Raw genomic sequence first — 21,144 nt, 5'->3', positions numbered from 1 at the left:
TGGCAGATGGGCCAGAAACCTACAGCTGCTAAATAAATGCTCATTGGATGAGTAGTCAGTTTAATAAATGTCCAGTATAGGATGGGTCAGTCCTTATGGTGGAGTCCCAAACTTGAAAACGCCTCTTACAATTACTCATATCCAAAAGACGTCCATCTTCGATGAAAGGGGGAAAGGCACCAGGCCTGAGGTACTATACCGACAAAGGGCTGTTCCCTCTATGTGCAGGACCCAGGTCCAAGTTCATAGCTGCATGGAGAACAGCCATCTCCAACACAAGGAGGAAACTGGGGGCCCGGGCTCAGCCTCTGCTGTGCTCAGAGAAGATCATGAGTGATGGGCAGCTCCAGCCAAGAACTGCCATAAGTATATGCCTTCTCTTGCTGGATGCTAAAGGTTCTCAGCTTTGTTTCCCAGCTTGAAACCTCTGCTGTGGATAAGTAGAAGTGACAATCCTTCCAGTTTAAACGTCATGGCTAGAACTCACAGAACCTGTGGTTCTGCCTAATCCTGCAAGGGAAACTTAGGTGACAAACAGCTGAATGAAAAGCAAATCAGAGCGAAGGTGGGAGATGCACCTAAATCAGGGTGGTGGACCTCTGACTTGCGTGAGTTCTAAGGGCACAAAGGGACAGTCTAAACACTGTGTGAAGTTAGGGAACTACCAAGGAGCCACCTGGGGACAGCAGTATGCAGATTCAGGACACCAGGAGCCCTGTAGAGAGCAGAGACACACCTGCCCACCCTCAGCAAGGCAGCCATTGTCTTTCTGGAGAGGTTGGATGAGGCATATTTGAATCTCAAGGCACTGGGCTCAGCCAAGGGCATGCTACCTTCCTGAAAATGATGCAAAAGTCTGGACCAGTGCTTTTCCAATGAAGCTGCTGAGGTGATAGGAAGGCTCTAACTTGGCAGACTATTCAAGAGCCTGTTGTGAACCATGGGTGCTTGAAAGGCTGCTAATGCAACTGAGAAACTGGTATTTCAGTCCTTTCCACCACTTGAGCTGAAAATCAGTACACGTGGCTGAGGGTCCCAGCGCTGGAACACACAGGTCCACAAACTGCAAATCCATATCCGGGGCCCTGAACCCCACCCAGATCCCAGAGCAACACCACCACCTTAGAGTCAGGCAAGAGAACATGGTCGTTTTCTCCTAGGAACACTGCAAAAGAGTGAGAGACACGGGGGGACAGTCCCTTGGAGCACAGCAGCACAGCCCTCCCCCAAGACAGCTCTGGCATCTGCAGCAGCCTCTCACCACCAGGCCCTGGGAGAAAGCCTCTAGAACTTCATAATAGCATCAAATGGGAGCAAGGGTAAGAGGTAAGGAAAGAGAAATACAAACAACAGGAACTCAGAAGCTAACTAAACAAAAGGGACATGTGACAAAAACCACTAGAAAAAGGAGCATGCTGCATCTAGATCTACAACCTGCCAGGTTTCCCAGAGGTTCCCAAGAACCTCATGAACAGCCAGGTCTATGAGGTACGGCATAACTGCTTGATATGGTAGACAATCCAGAAGAGTCAAAGCTGACTATAGGGTGAGACCTGTAGCTGGCACAGGAATTTCACTAAAGTGTGCAGCATGTTAGTTCAGGAGCCAGGCACTGCAAGCATCCACCAAGGCAGCCCTGAAGGTGATGGAAGACAGCACAGTGGACCCCAGGGGGATGTGTTCCACACACAGCCTCAGGAAGTAGACATCTGACTAGAAAAACTATGCTATTTTGAGCAGTCCTGAACAAACATTGGTTTAGAACAAACAGATAATGAGCAATTATTGTCATTTCTAGGACGGATGTTCATTAGCCTGTGTCAAAGAGGAGCAATATCCTTTCATGTCTGTGAATCCATTTTTAAAAATTCTCAGGGGTTCATTTGAGCAGCACTAGAGGACTTCCTGGCCTGGTTCAGAAGTCTGTTGAAGCGTCAATGGGAAGATGTGGAGAGGGAGGAGGGAAGCTCTGCTTTTGTTCCCACAGAAAGCCAGAGGCTATGGATTTGTTCCAGATTAAGATATATCAGGTTTGACCAGCCAAGACCCCCTGAAAGGTCTGCGATGACACCCAGATGATCCAACATCCAAAACGGTTTCAAGGCAACTGGCTCAGACAATACAGCCTCACGGACTACTCCATGATCCTAAAATTTTCTTTGTGTTCCCATAAGATACAGCGCCCCCTCCAACAAAAAGTAGTAAGAAAAGCTATACCCAAATTCCCAAATATACCAAGCTGGCTTTGGAGATGGAATTGGCTCACTCCCTCTCTAAACCTAGGCATATTGCTTTAAAAAAATGGTTAAGAAATTCTTGTGTCCCAAATCAGAAGAGCCCTCTGATGTGGGACAGAGAAAAACCAATGTTTTTATTTAAAACAGGTTGATTATAAATGTGATCTCTTTCTAAAGAAGAAAAGGTGATATAGATATATAGTATATAGAGATGATAGGATAAAAGGGTAGATTAATGAATCTACTTTTAAAGAGCAACAACTTGTTAAAAATGTTTTACATTGGTATAGATTTTAGTCTATTGATACAAGTTTAAACTTAATTTTGTTATACTGTATATATATATATATAGATAGATAGATATAGATATACATATACATATATATATATATATTTCTATTCTCGTTTGAGGTATTATGTTTATGTAACTCATTTAGATTATAAAGGATAATTAAGAAATACAGATTAATAATTAGTCTTCTATGATAATCAAACTTGTAACATGTTAGTTAAGTTTTCTAGGTATACATAGATGAATTTCAGATAGATAGGTAATCTTCAAATACTTCAAAGACCTACAGAATATTGCATTTAAAATGTTTTAAAAATTTAGACTTTCCGGACAATGAGACATGTTTGCTCCTGGCAGCACCGATTTACTTCAGAGAGGAGAAAGGGCATTGAAGACACTCCATATGGAGTTTATCTTTACCTTGACAAAAATAGCCATTTGGGCAAGAAACTGTTCTTGCCTGGACTGCTTGATTGATTAGACATGCAGGACCCATAGAAAGATGACCACTGAACTTTGCTTGGCAAAATGGTCCTTCAGGTTCCTGCTTCGCAGAGGAAACTGCCAGATATTCTACAGGACACTGAGAAAAGTGACCTAGAGACTCTAGCCCTGTGGACTGAAAACAGATGCCCCAACTTTACAAAGGAATATTAGGTGACTGTCCAGGCTGCCAGCTGTCTCTGTCTACCCTGCAAGACTCCCGAAAGTTGCTTGCATCCTTCTCCCATTTCTCAGGTAGTATTATATCCTTCTGAGGTCTTTGATGTAGTTGAAGCTAGATACAATTTTCCTTAGTTATGATCAAAGATAAGTTAGATATGAAACCTTAGACTCACAAATATAAGATAGATAGGATATCTTCTTTAATTTTGCCAAATAGACTAGTTATTATAAATAGACTAGATATTATAACCGTAATTCTTGCTTGATAATTGTTTTGTTATCTGGAATTTTACTATGTAAAAGTTAAAACCTTGATTAAAAAAAAAAAGAAAAGGGGAAGTGCTATGGGATGTTCTGTATGGCAAATGTGTTAATAAATAAAACACTGATTGGTCAGTAGCCAGACAGGAAGTATAGGCAGGACTAACAAAGAAGAGAATTGAGGGACTGGGAAGGGAGGAGACTGCCTGCAGCTGCCACCAGGACAAGCAAGATGTAAGGTACCAGTAAGCCACGAGCCATGTGGCAAAGTATAGATTAATAGAAATGAGCTAAATATAAGAGTAAGAGCTAGACAATGATAGGCCTGAGCTAATGGCCAAGCAGTTTAAATAATATAAGTGTCTGTATGTTTATTTTATAAGTGGGCTAAGGGACTGTCGGGGCCTGGCGGGACCCAGAGAGAAAACTCCAGCTACACCTTTGCCTGCTGGCTTAAGAACACACCCCTTTCGCCTATCCTTAAAGTCAACAGAATGCTTTTCATTGATTTTCCCCAGGGTTTGCACATTTTTGTAAAATGTGTCTCAAGTTGAGTAAAACACATTTAAAAACTTTTGAAACCTAACCTCACTTGCATTCTAGAATTCAGGCCCACTGGTTAAGCAGTAGAACCCAAGTTCAGAGGAGTCACTGGAGATTCCATTCCAATGTCAGTGTAAGAGGTGTGAGCTCCATCACCGTGAGTGAGCCCCCTACCGGGTCTGAGCTTTGGCCTCATCATCGGCTACATAAAATACTTGCTCTAAACAAAAAGAAAATTATAAACATAAAGACATTGGTTCTTGAGGAAAGGCTAATACTCAGAAAGATCATGTTTTTTGACAGAAAGTATCTGTAAATATTAATCAAGAATGAATTGCCTAAAGATAAATACATATGAGTTTCTTGTTTAATCCATCACATTACATTTACCACCACATGGTTAGTATCGCTCTAAAGAGCCACACAGTAGGTCTGAGAGAGGAACCTTCGTTTCTAAGAAGTCCTCTGATACTATCAAACTGCTGTAGCAGAGATGGTAGACACCCCAGCCAAAGCCTGGAGAGGGTGGCATTATCAAGAATCGTGGGTGCTTCTCAGTAAAGAAAAACAGAAACAGAGAGGCTGGCTTAACTTACGGCAATTGCCAAGTAAGTGCTTGCTGAAGGATGGATGAGCAGTTGGTATCAGATTAAAGAGACAAGGGATAAACAGCTCTTCAAATATAGAAACTACACTCAGTAAACAGGAAGCATGGTCATGTGATGCACAGCTGTAGTGAGCACAGGGAGAGACATTTAGGGTGGACTAGTGAAGCAGCTTTTGTCCCTAAAGAAGGAGTTCAAGCAAGCTGTAGAAAGAAAGGTGTGCATGCATTTCGGCAGGAGTTGGCCTCAGCTTGTTGGTGGGGCTGTTGTTGCTGGGCTGCTGTCCTCTCATGAGAGTCTTCTCTGAGCTGCCACGGTTTGGAAGGCTTCCCAGGAGTGTGCCCGCTATGAGGCAAGTTAATGAGAGGTGTGGGGAGGGCTTGGCAAGTCCTTGAGACACTTTGTCTCAGATAAGCAGAGTACAAATTCCCCTGGCCCAGGGCTTCTTAGGCCCAATTAGTCTGGCTCCGATGAGTGGTTTCACCTTGGTATCAGCAGGTTCATGGATGAATTGACAAACTAACAGCCATGTGGATGTCAGCCCCTCTTCTGTAAGTACAAGCAACTCTGACTCATAGGTGGTGAAAAAGTCATAAAGAGTTGTGTGCCCAGAGCTGTGGCTTCGCCCCAGGCCAGCTCTGCCTCTTTGCACTGTCCTCCCACACCTCCCTGCCACCCTCAGGCTTGCCTCAGGCTTCCAGCCAGGTCCCTGCTTTATGAAATATTTTACACAAAAGAGAACAAGGATGAATTTTAACAAAACACCAAAATGAAACCATTCACCAGCCAACCATCTCTAAAATTATCTCCCATTTTCATAGTTTAAAACTGCAACAATTAGGTCAAGCAAAGATGAACATTAACCTGTTAAGACAATGTGTGAGTCTCACAGAATGGCCGGGGTTGAAATGGCATGCACTGCCAAGCAATGAGGCAGGTTACTGTGGATCCCACCATGGCCACCTGGCTAGCATGTGGGGATTCTGAAAGGAAATCAAAATGAACATCTAGGAATCCCAGGAAAGGAGCCCAAACCCTGACACTTACTGTTGGTGATGACTAATCTGTCCACATTAACAGTACCTAGAGTACTTTAGGAGACAAACTTCTGGGAACTGGGGCTCTCTGGGAGGGAGTTTCTAGACTGTGCTCATTGAGGTGGGGAGATCCACCTACAGACTGGACCATTCTATGGGCTGGGGTCCTGGACTGGAGAAAAAGGAAGAGCAAGTGAAGTCCCATCATGCATCTCTCTCTGATTCCTGAGCGAGAATGCAATGTCAGCAGCTGTATCAAGCTCCCAACACCGTGACCTCCTGATGTGACAAGCTGCAGCTTCAAACGGTGAGCCAAAAATAAACCCTTCCTTCCGTGAGTTGTTCTGGCCAGGTATTTTGTCACAACAGCGCAAAAGGCACTAATGAGGTGAGTCAGCTGTCCACAAAGGGACTTGACCGCCTTGTCTGTGATTAGTGTTTGGTTGGCAAGGCTGCTGGTGGAGAGCGGTGAGAAGAAGCGGCGTGTGAGAGCCGGACTCTACTCGGCAGGTCTAGATGCCACCTCCGCCTTCGCCCTCCTTTGGGTGTGAGTCTCTGAGCATCATCAGAGTTCCGTTTCTTCATTTCTTTTGGATGGAAGTGGTAGTGATTCCTGGAAGCGTGGGAGACCACACCACCAGATGTGGCATCCGAGGGCTCACTGTGCATTGTGCAGCTCCATTTACATTGGCTATAAAGAACACAGGCTTCAGAGAGAGCACACTTCACAAATATTCTGAAAGATTAAAAAAAAAAAAAAAAAAAACCTTGCTCCTTCAATTGCCCTTCTTCAGAAAAGTGGTCCCGAGACGGAATGAAGTCTTGCTCTGCTCCAATCAAAGTAAACTTGCAAAGACAATGGGGAGGAACAAGCTGATGGTAAATGTATGGGTTGGCGTTTTGATACCCACTCATTTCACTCCTTGGGATATTTCTTTAATGGCTGCATTCACATCACAAGGCTGAGCTCATTCATATAACAACTTAAAGCAAGCAGAGGATGCATAAGTCATGAAAGAGGATATAGAGTTAACTTCTTTTCCGGCTCCAGCTCTATTTTTTGTCTTTATTGTGGTGTATGAAAACACCAACAGTTGACAGTGAAAGTGTCCATCAATCCTCAAGTGAGGCTGCATTTCCAGTGGCCGTTCTCACTGTGTAGCTGCTCACAGAGATGCGTCGAGTTCAGGGTTGGGTGAGTGTTTCAGTAGCTACCCTAATCAAGTGCAATATTTGCATTTATGAGTTCATCACAATTAAGTGATGTTATTTTTTATTTAAAACATATTTCCAAAAATCTACATTACAGCTTTAAAAACTGATCATCTAAGGCTGAAGGGCCTGCTTTGCCTAAAGCTAAACATCAAGCAACCCTTCTTGTCCAGTACAAACACCAAATTGCTAACACATTGACATAAGGCGGGAGTGGTAGGCATGTTTATAATCCGAGCTTTGAGGAAGCTGAGGCAAGAAGATGGATGTGACTAAAGCCAGCCTGAGCAACATCCTGAGTACTAGGCTAGCCAGGACTACTTAACATGGAATCATCCCAAAGATAATTTAATTAATCAATTAAATAAATAAAAATTATATAAATGATTTATCTTCTTAAGCTTGCAAATGAAATAATCATGTGTTTTTGTGTACCATATAGAACTCAATATTTGAAGCTATCTAGCTTTGTGAAAATGGCTTTTTTCTATTTCATTAACAAGGGAGAAACTTGAACTAAAATATAGACCCAGAGGGTTTGCAGTTCTTCAAGAACAAATGTTCCGCTTTGGAGGCATCTGTCCCACGGGCCGTCAACTTGCCAGCGCACAGCAGCCTTCCATCGTCACACAGCAGATGGGGGGGACAACAGTGCCTGGGCTGGTTCTGAAGGGCCAAATGAGTGACTTATGGCCTAAAACATGGGACCTAGATGCCCATCACCTCCTCCTCTGCAAAGTCCATCTCTCACTACTGTCCCACAAGTGAGGATGGAGGCATGCAGTTATGTGATGATATGTTGTGTCCCCCAATATATTGTGTACCCTAATAAAGCTTATTAGGATCAGAAGAAAAAGCCAACCACTATATTAAACCTACAAGTCAGGCAATGGTAGCACATGCCTTTAATCCTAGCATTTGGGAGGCAGAGATCCACATGGATCTCTGTGAGTTCAAGGCCATACTGGGGAACAGAAACAGGCATGGTGATATATGCCTTTAATCCCAGCACTAACCATAGAAGTCTGAAGGTCTGTACAGACAAACAGGAAGTTATGTAGCTGGGTGGAGAGAGGAAGTGAGATGCAGAACAGAAAGGCATATAGGTGTGGGTATACAGGAAGTAGGTCTCTTTGGCTGAGGATTTCAAAGTGGTAAGAATGTAGCTGGCTTTTTTTCTGCTTTTCTGATCTCTCAGTTTTTATCCTAATATCTGGCTCCAGGTTTTTTATTAATAAGACCATTTAGCAATTCATCTTATGTCTGGCCCCCACTATTAATAAGACTGTCTAGCAATTCATCTTGCACAGTTTTCCAAGGCTGTATTGTGGTTGGATCTAATCCCTAGTCCAGGCCCAGGTCCCAGGCCCCATGGCTCTACCCAGTACCCTGACCAGAATCATGTTTCAGGAGCAGGCCTTGAATCAGACCTCAACATTCTGAAACATGCAGGGCAACTCCACCATAGCCGACTAGTAAATCCTCTGACTTTATAGTTTAATGTTTGGTGGTACTTTGGGACATGCGAGGTCTGGAATTATTCACTAGGAAATAAGAAAGTAAATGCTTTTTCAAACTCCTTGTGATTTGTTTGTTTGGGGTGAGTCTCTGTCAGGGATTTCATTCTTCGCAAGTGGCTGTGGGAAGATGTCATATGTGCTCAGCACCATGCTTGCCTTCATAAACCACACACCCACAAGGGCAGCAATGGCAAGATTGGCACCACCACAATGGCAGAAAAGGCCCTGGATCAGAGCTGGAAAGAGGTGAAGGTTTGTGTATAACAAATCTCTCCCAGAACTGCACTGCATTTGTTGTGTGTTATTCTTTCCAGTGTGGAAATATCTACACTCACCCTGGAAAAGGACAGCTGGCCTCATTCACTCTCATCACACATCAGGATATGTTCTTCAGAAACAAGTTGTTAAAAGGAATGTTTGCCAAAAGCATGCATGAGCTCTGCCACAAAGGAAGTAAGGGCAATCATAGTCCGCAGAGCAGTAAATTCAAAATCTACACAATAAGTGCCTGAGAAATTAATCTGAGGAAGAGTCAAGGAGGCATGTGGACCATTGGTTTTGACTAAATGCAAGTGAGGTAAGGACATTCGAGCTATGCCAAAGCAGTTGCCCACTTTTATGTTATATGAAGCACAGCCGCAGACCCAAAGCATGGAGCATCACGTCAAACATCAGTAACACAACATTTATCTTAGGCAAATATTAGGGGAATTAGACAAATGAATGCTTAGTTCAAAATTCGGGTTGCTTTCAGGAGGTGAGTGAGTGATCCATTGAGGAAACTCCCCTGACATCTCCTGAGCTACTGTTGGTGGTTAAGAACTCCACCCTTATAAGACAAATTGCTAAACAGTCTTATTAATAAAAAAAAAAAACCCAGAGCCAGATATCAGAGTTAAAACCCGAGAGATGAGAGAAATAGAAAAAGCCACAGCTAACCTCACCTCACCAACTCTGCAGCTTCCAAAGAGACCTACTTCCTGTATACCCACACCTATATGCCTTTCTGTTCTGCCAGCTCATTTCCTCTCTCCACCCAGCTACATCACTTCCTCTTCCTGCCCAGCTCTGTCACTTTCTGTCTTCTGTGCAGACCTCCAGACCTTTATGGTTAACTAGTGTTGGAATTTAAGGCGTGTACCACCACATCTGACTCTGTTTCCAGTGTGGCCTTGAATTCACAGAGATCCAGATGGATCCCTGCCTCTCAAGTGATAGGATTAAAGAAAGGCATGTGCTACTGTTGCCTGACTTCTATGTTTAATATAGTGGCTGGCTTTTTCCTCTGATCCTCAGATAAACTTCACTGGGGGATACAGGTAAAATATCACCACATATCCTGATATTCAGCAAAGTGAAAACATTCCACGATAACAAAGATCTCGAAGACTAACTTAGCAAGTGATGTGGAAAATCTTTGTAGGGGAAAGAAAAATCAGTAAAAGGAAAATAAAAATAGCAAAGTATGAAGCCTGCCAACAGACAAATGATGGCTGTGAAGTTGTTTATAGATGTCTTCAAACCCATCCACAATCCCAACAATATGTTTTATAGCACTGTAGAATGGGCTTAGAGTTCTTCTGAAAGATACATAAACATAAATAATTAAGAAGACACTATAAGATTAATGAAGAGTATTTCCCCTACTCCATATTAAAACTGAATGTGAAATTGTACTAAAGAAAGCAGAATGGAACCAGTAAATTATTAAAATTAAAATTTCATGAGTGATTAATTCCTGCTATTTTGGGATTTATTGTTTTCTGCTTTTCTGTGATTTCTATAACAATCATGAATTTCTATTCCAGACATGAAACATTTTAGGAAGTATCCCTCGCCTCTTCTCTCACTCACGTTTGCATCACTGTTTAAGGCAGGTCACATCACTCAACGGTGTAGAGCGTCACTTCCTTTGCTCTGTTGTTTCTGTCTATTAGCATCCCTCTACATTACATATGCCCTTCGCTGGGCCCACCCCAGCCTCCTTTCTCCCACCACACACCTGGAGCATTTCATCCTCTTCACCTCCCGCCCATTTCCACGGCTCTCCTCTGCCCATCACTTGGCTGCACTGTACTGACATGCAACATCACCAATGACCTTCATGTCACACAGGCCACCTGTCACACCTCTGTCTTCTCTCACTTGGTCTCTTGGCAGAATTTTCTATAGCTGACCCATTCACCTTTCCTTCTTGACTTCTATAATTCCATAAACCCTTATCTTATCGTTCAATGAACTCTGTGTCTCATTACACAAATTTCTCTTCTTTATACTGTGTTTTCTATGACCCAGCAAGTTCTAGAACAGAGAACAAGTTAATCACATGTATCAATTTAAAGATAAAGATACCATAATAAGTCAGTGTTCACTGTATTATACATCTGGCGTTAAGGTGATGGAAAGACAGTGTACAAATGATGCTGATCAGTATAGTAGATGGAAGACAGCATTAAAATAAATGGAGTGTTTAGCGAGTATGTGTTCCATGGTACACAATCAGGGTCTAAGTTGTCAGGGAGATTATGTACTCCAGAAGGATGTCTTGTTTTTGGTTAAAACATCTTTTATAAGGTCGGTAAGGTGGTTCAGCTACAAAAGTGCTTGTCATTGTAGGCATGAAGAACTGAGTTCTAATCCCCAACACCCATGTAAAAATCCGTGTTCAGAGGTGTAGCCTGCAATTCTAGCCTGGAAGCAGCAGAGATGGGAAGATCCTTTTGGCTTACTGACACTCAGTATAGCAGAATCAGCAAGCTCCAGGTTCAGGGAAGGAGACCTTGTCTCAAAAGATAAGGTGGAAAGTAATTGAGAAACACACACACACACACACACAGAGAGAGAGAGAGAGAGAGAGAGAGAGAGAGAGAGAGAGAGAGAGAGAGAGACATATGCACATACATAGGGAGTAAGAGAGATGGACAGACTGTCATGCATGTATGCAGACAGAGACAGAGAGACAGAGAGACAAAGAGACATACACACAGACACGCACATAGGGAGCGAGAGAGACGGATAGACTGACACAGAGGGAGACACACTACATAACTTAAGATAAAGTCATAGAGATCTGGGTGGGAAGAGGTACTACACACCACTAAGAACTATTGAATCTTGTTGGCTCTACTGAGTGCATCACACAGAATTCATGATTCATGTGTTGATTTTTGGTCTTGAAGGACTTCCTGGACACATGGCATCCTTGCTATCAGCCAGTTCTCTTCCCAGTCTTGGTACCAAGTACTGCATCTCACTGTGTTACAGGTTACAATTCAGCACACACCTCCCTTTGTGTTCATTGTGACTTGATGTTCTAGCTGAGGACAGACAGAGGTTCTGCATCTCTAAGGAGAAGGGACAAACAGACTACTACGTGTTAAGGTGAGCTCTATGAGAGACTTGACTTGGAGATTCTTTGCACATGCGAACACAGACTCCCAGAAAAATCCCATCTTATCTCTATGTCATCCTAGAGAATAGCGAGCAGAGTGGAAAGGACCAGATCCTGCAGAAGCAACTTCCTGCAGTCATGACCCACTAAGGGATGCTCTATGGGGAACGAGAATCTGCATAGTAAAGAATAAAGGAAGGATTCTCAGTCTGCCTCTCAGATTCAGAGCAAGTTATAACCATTTCACTTCTGTCAGATCTGTAAATAAAGCACATGGATGAGACAAGAATTATAGAAATAATGTTAAATTAAAGAGTACTCACGGGGAGAAAAATGACATATTATTATCACTGAAAATTGCTTGGAGTCAAGTAAACACCCAGGTTACTAGTTCTCTGTAAGACTAGTAACAGCTGACACGAGAGGAAACTACAAGTCCCTGCACCCCACTCTCCCTCCCTCTTGTCTGTCCTGTGACCTGAGGAGAGCTGAGCCCACAGTAATGAGATCCTGACCATGTTTAACTGATAGAATTTTGTTACATAATTCACATGTCATATAACTGGTGACTGATCCATATCTTATCTTATTGAAATACTTCTTTAAAGTATTGAGAAATTTCATTAATATGCACATGACTTAAGAATTCACAAAATAATATGCATGACAAAGACAGTCTGGGCTAACTCTTCTCACAGCACAAATAATGCAATTAGAATCATGTTAAATACCAACAGATGAATCATTAAAGAGGTATCGAAAAGCTCATGAACCAAAACCTCTGAGCTCTGTTTGTTATGATGAGAACCCTAGAAGGCATTTGGTAAGAAATATTCTGGCGCATAAACCATGTGACCCAAAGGACCCTTCTTTCTCAGCTATGTGACAGCCATCACTGAAACTCACTCATGAGTGTAAACAGTCCTCAACTCACAGCAGTAGTTGAGAGACACCTGATGCCTGGTGGGAGACATGTACTCCAACCTGGTCTTAACTGTCAGCAGGGAATCAACTATTAAGAACCACAGATTCTTTTTCAGACATACCAAATCAAGGAACAGATTACCACTATAAACCACATTACTGAGAGTTCCAACGCCTGTGCCCAGATTTCAATAGACAAGTAAATGACAAGCACAGGACAAAACATTTACTCTACATTTTATCCATTTATGTTGAATGAGATGCTACTTGTAGCCAGAAAAAAAAAAAATGTTTACCATCTTGTTGATATACTCACCTGGAAGCTTCAACCCTAATGGCCAGCTTTCACAGTGCTGAAAGATGCTCTCATGCTATATACATGCTATCAGATGAGGAATCATCCATCTTATGCAGCTATGCACACTGCGAGCTACAACAATGATCGGACTAGAAAGACAGGCCCACCAGCACAACAGTGGCATGAATGTCATGTGAACAACCAATCACTTTCCGGTTAGAGTTAAGTCCCACTCCACAAGGTGAAACTCACACCTGGCACCATAATCAAACCAAAAATCTGAGGCTAGAAATGTGAGGCCCTAAGGGAGAATCTACTACTGTTATTTTACTGAGTGGACATAGTACTAAACTGATTCTTAATAATGTATCATTATACACATAGATCAATATATCTCACAGTCCTTATCAGAGAAACTTTCTATTTGTAGTAGAGGGCGATTAATGCTGAGACCCACAACCGGTCAAGATGCAGAGGATAAAACTGCAGAATGATCAGCGCTAAATGGGGCATCTACATCATGCCCCTTCCTCACACACTCAAGGGTCATTGCAGAAGAGGGAGGCACAGAGTTTGTAAGAGCAGCAGCAGTATATGACCACAAAAAAAAAAAAAAAAAAAAAAACAAAACAGTGTTTTCTAGACCCAGGATGGCAATTGCACATATAAGCTCACAATAGTTATGATAGCATTCACAAAACCTGTATAAACTCAAAGGCTGCAGAATTCCATCATGGAGAAGGAAAGCAGGTACAAAGTCCCACCCCTAAGTGAGAAGCTAATGGCTATTGATAACCACTGGAGAGGGACAGCCAGTTTTCTCTAAGAGTGTAGTCCCCGGAAGATCAACCATACTCTAGTGGATGGCCAAACACTCAAGAATATATGGGCAGCAGAAATTGAACTTGGTGGATTAGAAACAAAAAGGACACACAGTAGTGCTGGTAGACAAGTGAAGTGAATTTAGGAGGAGTTGGAAGAATGGGGATGAAAGTGACCAAAATACACTGTGTGAAATTCTCAAAGAACTAAAAAAAATTTAAAAGGAGGGAAAATGCCACATACATACACACACCAACAAGCAAGAGCTTGCCATGACTTATAAAGATCCTGAAGAGATCAAAGTTATATTAGTCTCAATCAAATACAAGTCTTGGGCTGGCAAGATGGCTCAGTGGTAAAAGTATTTGCTGCCAAATCTAATGATCTAGCCACATCCCTGGGACTCACACACTGGAAAGAGAAAGCAAACTCCTGCAAGTTATTCCCTGACCTCCACCATACAGATGTACACACACACACACACACACACACACACACACACACACACTAAATAAATGCAATTTTTTTTAAGCATTTGAAGATTAAAAGCACTGGCTGATTCCCAGCATCCACATGGCAGCTCACATCTCTAGCTCAAGTTCTAGGGCATCTGATACCCACTTCTGGCCTCCATGGGCACTATATACTTATGATTCCAAATGTAAATGCAGGTAAAACATCCATGCACATAAAATATTTTTTAACTTAAGTATTTTTTTTTTTTTAATGAAACAAGAGACGAAGACAGGCAAACACTTTTCTCTTAATACACTCTAGAGCCTGGACTTGAACAAATGTGCCCAGTATATCAGCCACACTCCATTAAAGTTTTGACAACATTTTCATAAAGACAAATGATACATGATATTACAGACTAACTTATTCTGGAATACTTTCACTCACCCTCAGCTCAGCTGCTGACAGCAGAACTCAGCACTGAATAATCCCTGGGTGTCCTGGCGGCTGGGAAAGAAATGGAGATGTTGGTGCAGCAGACGTGGAGCGTGGCAGCTTAATGTTACTGAGTTACTGACCATCTGCTTTTCACTAAGAAATTTCCATGTGGCATCAGGCTGCAGAACCTCACGGTCATAGAGGAGAAAGAGTCTGAATCTTTTCAGCCTAGATAGCAAACTTTTCCATCTTCATTGTCAAAAGGACATTTCCAGCTCCTTCCACTCACTTCCCTAATGAGACTCATTTGATGGAGCTGGGACATTGGCATCCATCAATAAGATAGGAGCTGTGACTTCATTGGCACCTTCCGGTCTGTTTCATCTTTTCGTTTGGGTCAATTTTAATCATCAGAGTCCAGTTCACTGGCCAAAATCTTTTATTTTTAATTTTAAAAATATTATTATTTTATTTTTATGTATTGTTTATTCTTCTCTCATATTTTATATCCTAACCACAATTTTTCCTCCCTCCTCTTCCCCCAATCTCCCCTAACCTCCCCTCAGAGAAGAGCAGGCCTCCCAGGGACATCAACCAAACACAGCATACTATGTTACCATAAGACCAGGCAACACCACCATATCAAGGCTGGACAAGGCAACCCAGTAGGAGGAAAAGGGTCCCACAAACAGGCAAAAGACTCAGAGATGACCCTCTGTTCCCACTGTTTGGAACCCCACAAGAAGATCAAGCTACTCAGCCACAACATATATGCAGAAGACCTAGGTCAGACCCTTACAGGCTCCCTGATCTCTGCGAGCCCCCATGAGTTCTAGTCAGTTAATTCTTTGGGTGTATTCTCATGGTGTCCTTGATGCCCCTGGTCCCTTCAATCTTTCCTCCCGCTTCCTCTGCAGGACTTGCTGCGTTCCACTCAATCTACTTTCATAGAGTCCTTGGAGTTTCCATTTCACTAGGTTTCCATCTCACCCATGAAATGCCCACCAATTCTAACTGTTTCTCCCAGTATTTTCTTCCTCCCCCTAACTTGATCCTTCCTGTTCCCACCCCACCCACCCCCAGTTCACCCATGAAATCTATTGGAAAAAAAAGTTATTCCTCAGACAGTCTCATACACGCATAGAACACATTCTGGTCAAGGCATCCCTCCTACACCCTTCTTTACTCCCTCTCACACCAACCTCTTAAAGAAGTTTTTAAATATACTCTATAATATTGAGTCTTTTATTATGCACATTTTATAATTTCAGTTTCATTAATGGTATGTTTAAAATAGACTTCTGTTTGTAGACTTTTTATGATTGCTCATATGTTCATCTGTTTAGGGCTGACCACTTAAGATTAGTTAACTCATTGGGATTTTAATTTATTCTTTGAGATTTCATACATGTGTACCATGTATTATGAGGATATCCACCATGTTTCCCCAACAAGACCTTCTTCCAAATTGATTTCCTCTTTTAAAGAATGCATTCCACTTCATCCAATTAGTGCTGCCTGCCTGACATTAGACCTATGAAGAACAAGGATGGAAAGGCAGAGTGGCCAGTTCAGTGAATGTCTGATGCCTGTGAAAGGAGAGTCAGAAGGAAAGACAGACGGACTGAAAAGGCCCTGCCCAGACAGAGCAGAGGAGATGACCACAATCATCCATTACTGTACCAAGCTAAAATGGCTGATTCTGGTTTTCTACTATCTGTCATAAACTGGAGCATGGGGTATGTCTAAAGACACAGCAGATAGATACTGTGAATTTCCATGTCTCTAATGCAGGTCCTGGGGGAGAGATATGACAGGTCCACAATGGACTTCCTCATGTATCTCTCCTTGTTACACATCTTTGCTATATGGGACATCAACATTTGTGTCCCCTCTCATCTCCTCGCAGATATACCTGGGAAACCCACAGCCACAACTGGTTAATTTATTTTTGGTGAAAATGATTCTGTCTCCTCTCCCCAAGCACATGTGTGGGTATGACCCTAGACCATCAGAATATGATCCACTCCACCACACAGGATTAACGAAAGGTTTGGTGTAGGTTTCCCAGGGTCAGAGCTAGATATGTTGACATCACACACACGGTATCTCCCAGCTGGGTTGCCAAAAGTAACAGAATAAGCTGAGCATGCTGGTAGCAAGCTAGATGTCACCAGAAAGAGCCGCCTGAGAATAAAGCAGAAACGGCATGGAGAAGATCAGATTAAGATGCAATGATAGATGTTGAACCGCTTGGTCCAGCCATGCTTGAAGGTGGCATTTATCCCTGTTCCCAGTGGGTCTGAGTGCCTTAGACTGTTGGAAATGCAAACAGGGTCAGATCCTTTGAAGCAATAGGCTTTCCTGCCAGTGACTATTCTTCATTCCCTAATGTCCTTGTGAGGACAATGGGCTCCAGCGCCAGCTCATCCCCTCAGCCCAAGGGCCCAGTGTTTGCTCAGCCACTTGCTTAATGAGCCAGCTCATCCCTTTTCTGTTTAAGTTAGATTTCCTGTCACTTGATGTCCTGAGTTTTCAGTGATACACTTTCACCAGTAGCTTTGAACCATATTTTGGTTCTTTTGTAGCAAACAGACAATAGAGTTTTGGGCAGTTTTTTTTAAGTTACATTTTCATTAGCCATAAAATTAATGATAACTGAATTTGACTCAGAATTGGTATTGTGGTTTCCCTATCAGTCAGGGACAAGAAATCATAGGCGAGAACATCACAGAAGATCAAAATACAGAATCATCTTAGATACATAGAAAAATAGAAAGAGAGCACCAAGGTATCCTAAAACAAAGCAGTCACCTCCCCGCAGCTGAGAGGAACACAGGTACAGGCTTGAATTATTAAAACATGGGAGCCTGGCATGGTACCTTCACATCTATCTGTATCGTTGCAGATGGAAGGCTTCCTTCTGTTCATCGGTTGCATAACAGTCCACTGTGTTCATAAGGCACTGCGTACTGGCTCTACTGTGCATAATGGTTATACAAAGTGATGTTTCATTAGTATATTTTCTTTCATGTATAGAATACACCCTGAGAACTCACCCCCTCTACTACCCCTCTTCCTTCTGAATCTCCTTTCCATCTCTCTAAACTTTGACCTTTGTGTCTTTTTTTCTTAAGACCACATGAGGGACGAAGCCTATGGTTTTTTGTCTGTCTCTGGTTTGTGTCACTTAAGGTGATAATCTCAATTTTCATCTATTTTCCTGAAAATATGAATTTCTCTTCTTCCATATGTCTGAATAATATAGTCTGTTGTGTTCACATAACAGGAAGCTTGAGAAAATAAAAGCTTCACGAGACTGAAACTGTGGCTCCAGATGAGGGTGTGTCTGCACACAGAGGAGTCATCAATGAACCACAACCTAGACCTCCAAGGTGTTGGGGTCTCTGCAAAAGGTATGCTAAAGCACACACAAGCATTGTAAGAAAGCAAGAGGCTGTGTGATATGCTCTTTCTATGGGAAGACTCCAGTCTTAACGTGCTATGCTGGGTTGGACATGACAGGACCGAAGCTGAGTGAGTCTGGCCTTCTTCCCATCTCTAGTCTGTCTCTAGAACCTTCTAGAGATGAAGAGGATCAAGATGGCTTCCATGGTGTCAAACAGAGGTGTAGACATAGAATTTGGCATCTGTGATTTCATGGCTGTCAAAATGCTGTCACTCAGTGGGTCTATCAGTTGCTGTACTAAATCAGGGCACAAGAAAAGGTAAGTGACAGGTGGGTGGTTTCTAATTCTGGCATCCAGGGATGTAGTCTTGTGTAGTGTTGTTCAAAAAAAACATCAAATATACAAAGATTTTGAGTCTTAGGAAGCAGATCAGTTGACATGCCAGGTTGTCAGAAAGGCAAATCACATAGTAAGGAAGCATCAGAAAAAAGGAACACTGTGCTGGGACTCATTTTCTCCAGTCCTCCTCTCTGCAGACCACGAGAGCAACCCACAGGACCATCATTGCTTACAGTGTAAGCTAGGCATCATTTACCGCTAGGTTCAAGATTCAGTGAGGGCCATTCTCATAGTTTAAGCAAAAATCATGTATAATTAATTAATGTCTTTATCTTGTGTTAGCTCAAGCAGAGGACTAATATGCCAGATCTCTTAATTTATTGCTTTTATGTTCATAAAATTTTTAAACTTATTTGTATTCTGTTTTGAAGCCTGAAGTGAAAGCGTTTGTTTCTTTAATGTTGTTTTGTTTTCTTGTGCCTCAAAGGACCCATTTATCACACCCTGGGAGGCAGTGTGACTCACTTGGTGTGTGGGCTTTTAGATAACTAAACCTGTGCTGTTTAGATAAATATGAATTGTTTTGTAAAAAATCCAACTGAACTTGGACTTGTCCCTGGTGGATGCCAGTGGTAAAGGGTGATGGAGTACACTATCCAGAGTACACTGGTGACCTGAGCACAGTGGGGATGTTGTGGCTGTGAACACAGGCCTGGATGGGTCCTCAGAGCCAGCACCATCATGAAGGCCTCACTGAAATCCATCCACACAGCCTGCTGTCCCTTGGGCATCCAAGGAGCTAACAAGCTTGGAGAAGCTGACACTGGACGTGCAAAGCAACAGCATTTCTCTGTCAATGACCAATTTTTACACTGAAATATCTTTTCAGAGACAATGGCTCCAGCTCTGAGCCGTCCTCAAGGGATCAGTTTTGCTGAGACATTAGTTACCTGAAGCACATTATGTGGAGAGTTCTGTTGACCTTCATGCCATCACAGCAGGTAGGAAAAGCTTGCTTTCTCGGTATCAGAAGTTCAGCCTCTAAACATTGAAATTTTATTTTTAAAAACTCAGAGGGTTATGACTTTAATCTCCTCTGTGTGGAAGGCTGATAACGCCAAAACTGCTTGTTCAGTGCTGTGGGGACTTAGAGTTTTTTTGCCTCCCTATGTTTCAAAATAGTGAAGGTTTCATTTAGATTTTCTCCAGGTTCAAATGTCTTTATTTTAAAATCATAAGATTCTTCAGACTTCCCTGGGGAATTCAGTCACGTTATTCACAAATGTATTTTGAAACAAAGAACTAGCAGGAGTGAGTACCTTCCCTAAACATCAACAATCAGGAGTTGCTGAGCCTGCATTCGGGTATGACAATCAGCAAGGCTCTGGGGACCCAGGGTGTTTGACATGGCTTCCATCATGAAGATAAAGCCATCTAGTTGATGACCTGAGCTAATGAACTCACACTAAAGGGTGCAGGAGCTTTCACACTACCCAGGAGTGGCTCCTAGAGGAGCATCTGTGACCAGATCTGCTCCCTTCCCTTGCTGACTTCCGGAGTCAATCTTAAACAAGGTGTACATCTTGAGATGTTCTATTGTGACCGAAAACATACAAGATTATCTTGATGACATCACCAGATTACAAACTCCTTGACTGAATAGCATTAGAAAGGGCGGGAGACGGAGAGAGCTGGAGGAGGGATTCTGGAGTAAAATCAACATGAAAACCACTTGTCCTCAGGACTCTTCGCCTCTGTTCCACAGACCGCTGCATCAGAAAACCGCTGAGTGAAATTTCCATCACTGCGGCACTTCAGGGAGAAAGGGTTTATATCAGCTCAGGGTTCCGAGGTGTCAGGTTACCACTGGGCAGAGTGTGTGGTAGAATAAAACAGCTGTATCATGAAAGGCCAGGAAACACACAAAGGAAGAATACTGGCACTCTGTGGTCTGCTTTCTCCACTTTTATTCAGAAGGCAGCCTCTCTAGTAACCTGCACAGGAGAGAATCTGCCTCCCCAGAGTCGCTCAAGTGACCAGAGCTCAGAGCAAAGTCTCCCCGGGTCCTGCGGCACGTAGGAGGAAAAGTCACTGAGTCATGCATCATTTCCCAAGAGAAAAACAGACGGAAACAACGGCCCTTTATCCAGAGGGAAGCGTGGGGCTGCAGAGAAGACTCGGTGGTTAAGAACACCTGATGATTCCTCCAGGGGACCCGATTTCTACTCCCAGCACCCACAGCGGGGTTCGCAACCATCTGTAACTCTGTCCCAGAGGATCCGACGCCCTCTTGTGGCCTCTGCAGGCAATGCATGCAAAACACTTCATAAACATTAAACTTTTAAGGCGGCCATCAAGAAGGAAGCTCCAGGAACCACAGTTAAAAATCAGTGTGGCATGGCACTGATCTGGAACTGACCTGGAAGCCTCCTCCCTAAGGACTAGCTCTCACAGTGTTCTAGGGTGCTATGCAAGTTGCCAAAGGAGAAAAACAGTCAATAGCCACATCCAGTTATAAATCCTGTGAACAGCAACAATGACCAGCACAGCAACAGGTACCCAAGAGTGAAACAGTGGCGATGATATCTCCAGGAAACCCAAGAGCCGCCATACCGGACTTAAGGCCCACTTGATACTAGGGGATTCATGTCAGGTTCTGTAAACCTAGCCAGCTGCCCATGGCTGGTGAGACC

This window comes from Peromyscus leucopus, chromosome 19, assembly GCF_004664715.2.
Source record: "Peromyscus leucopus breed LL Stock chromosome 19, UCI_PerLeu_2.1, whole genome shotgun sequence".
NCBI lineage: Eukaryota > Metazoa > Chordata > Mammalia > Rodentia > Cricetidae > Peromyscus > Peromyscus leucopus.
The sequence above is the reverse complement of the archived record's forward strand: the minus strand, read 5'-3'. Positions refer to the sequence as shown.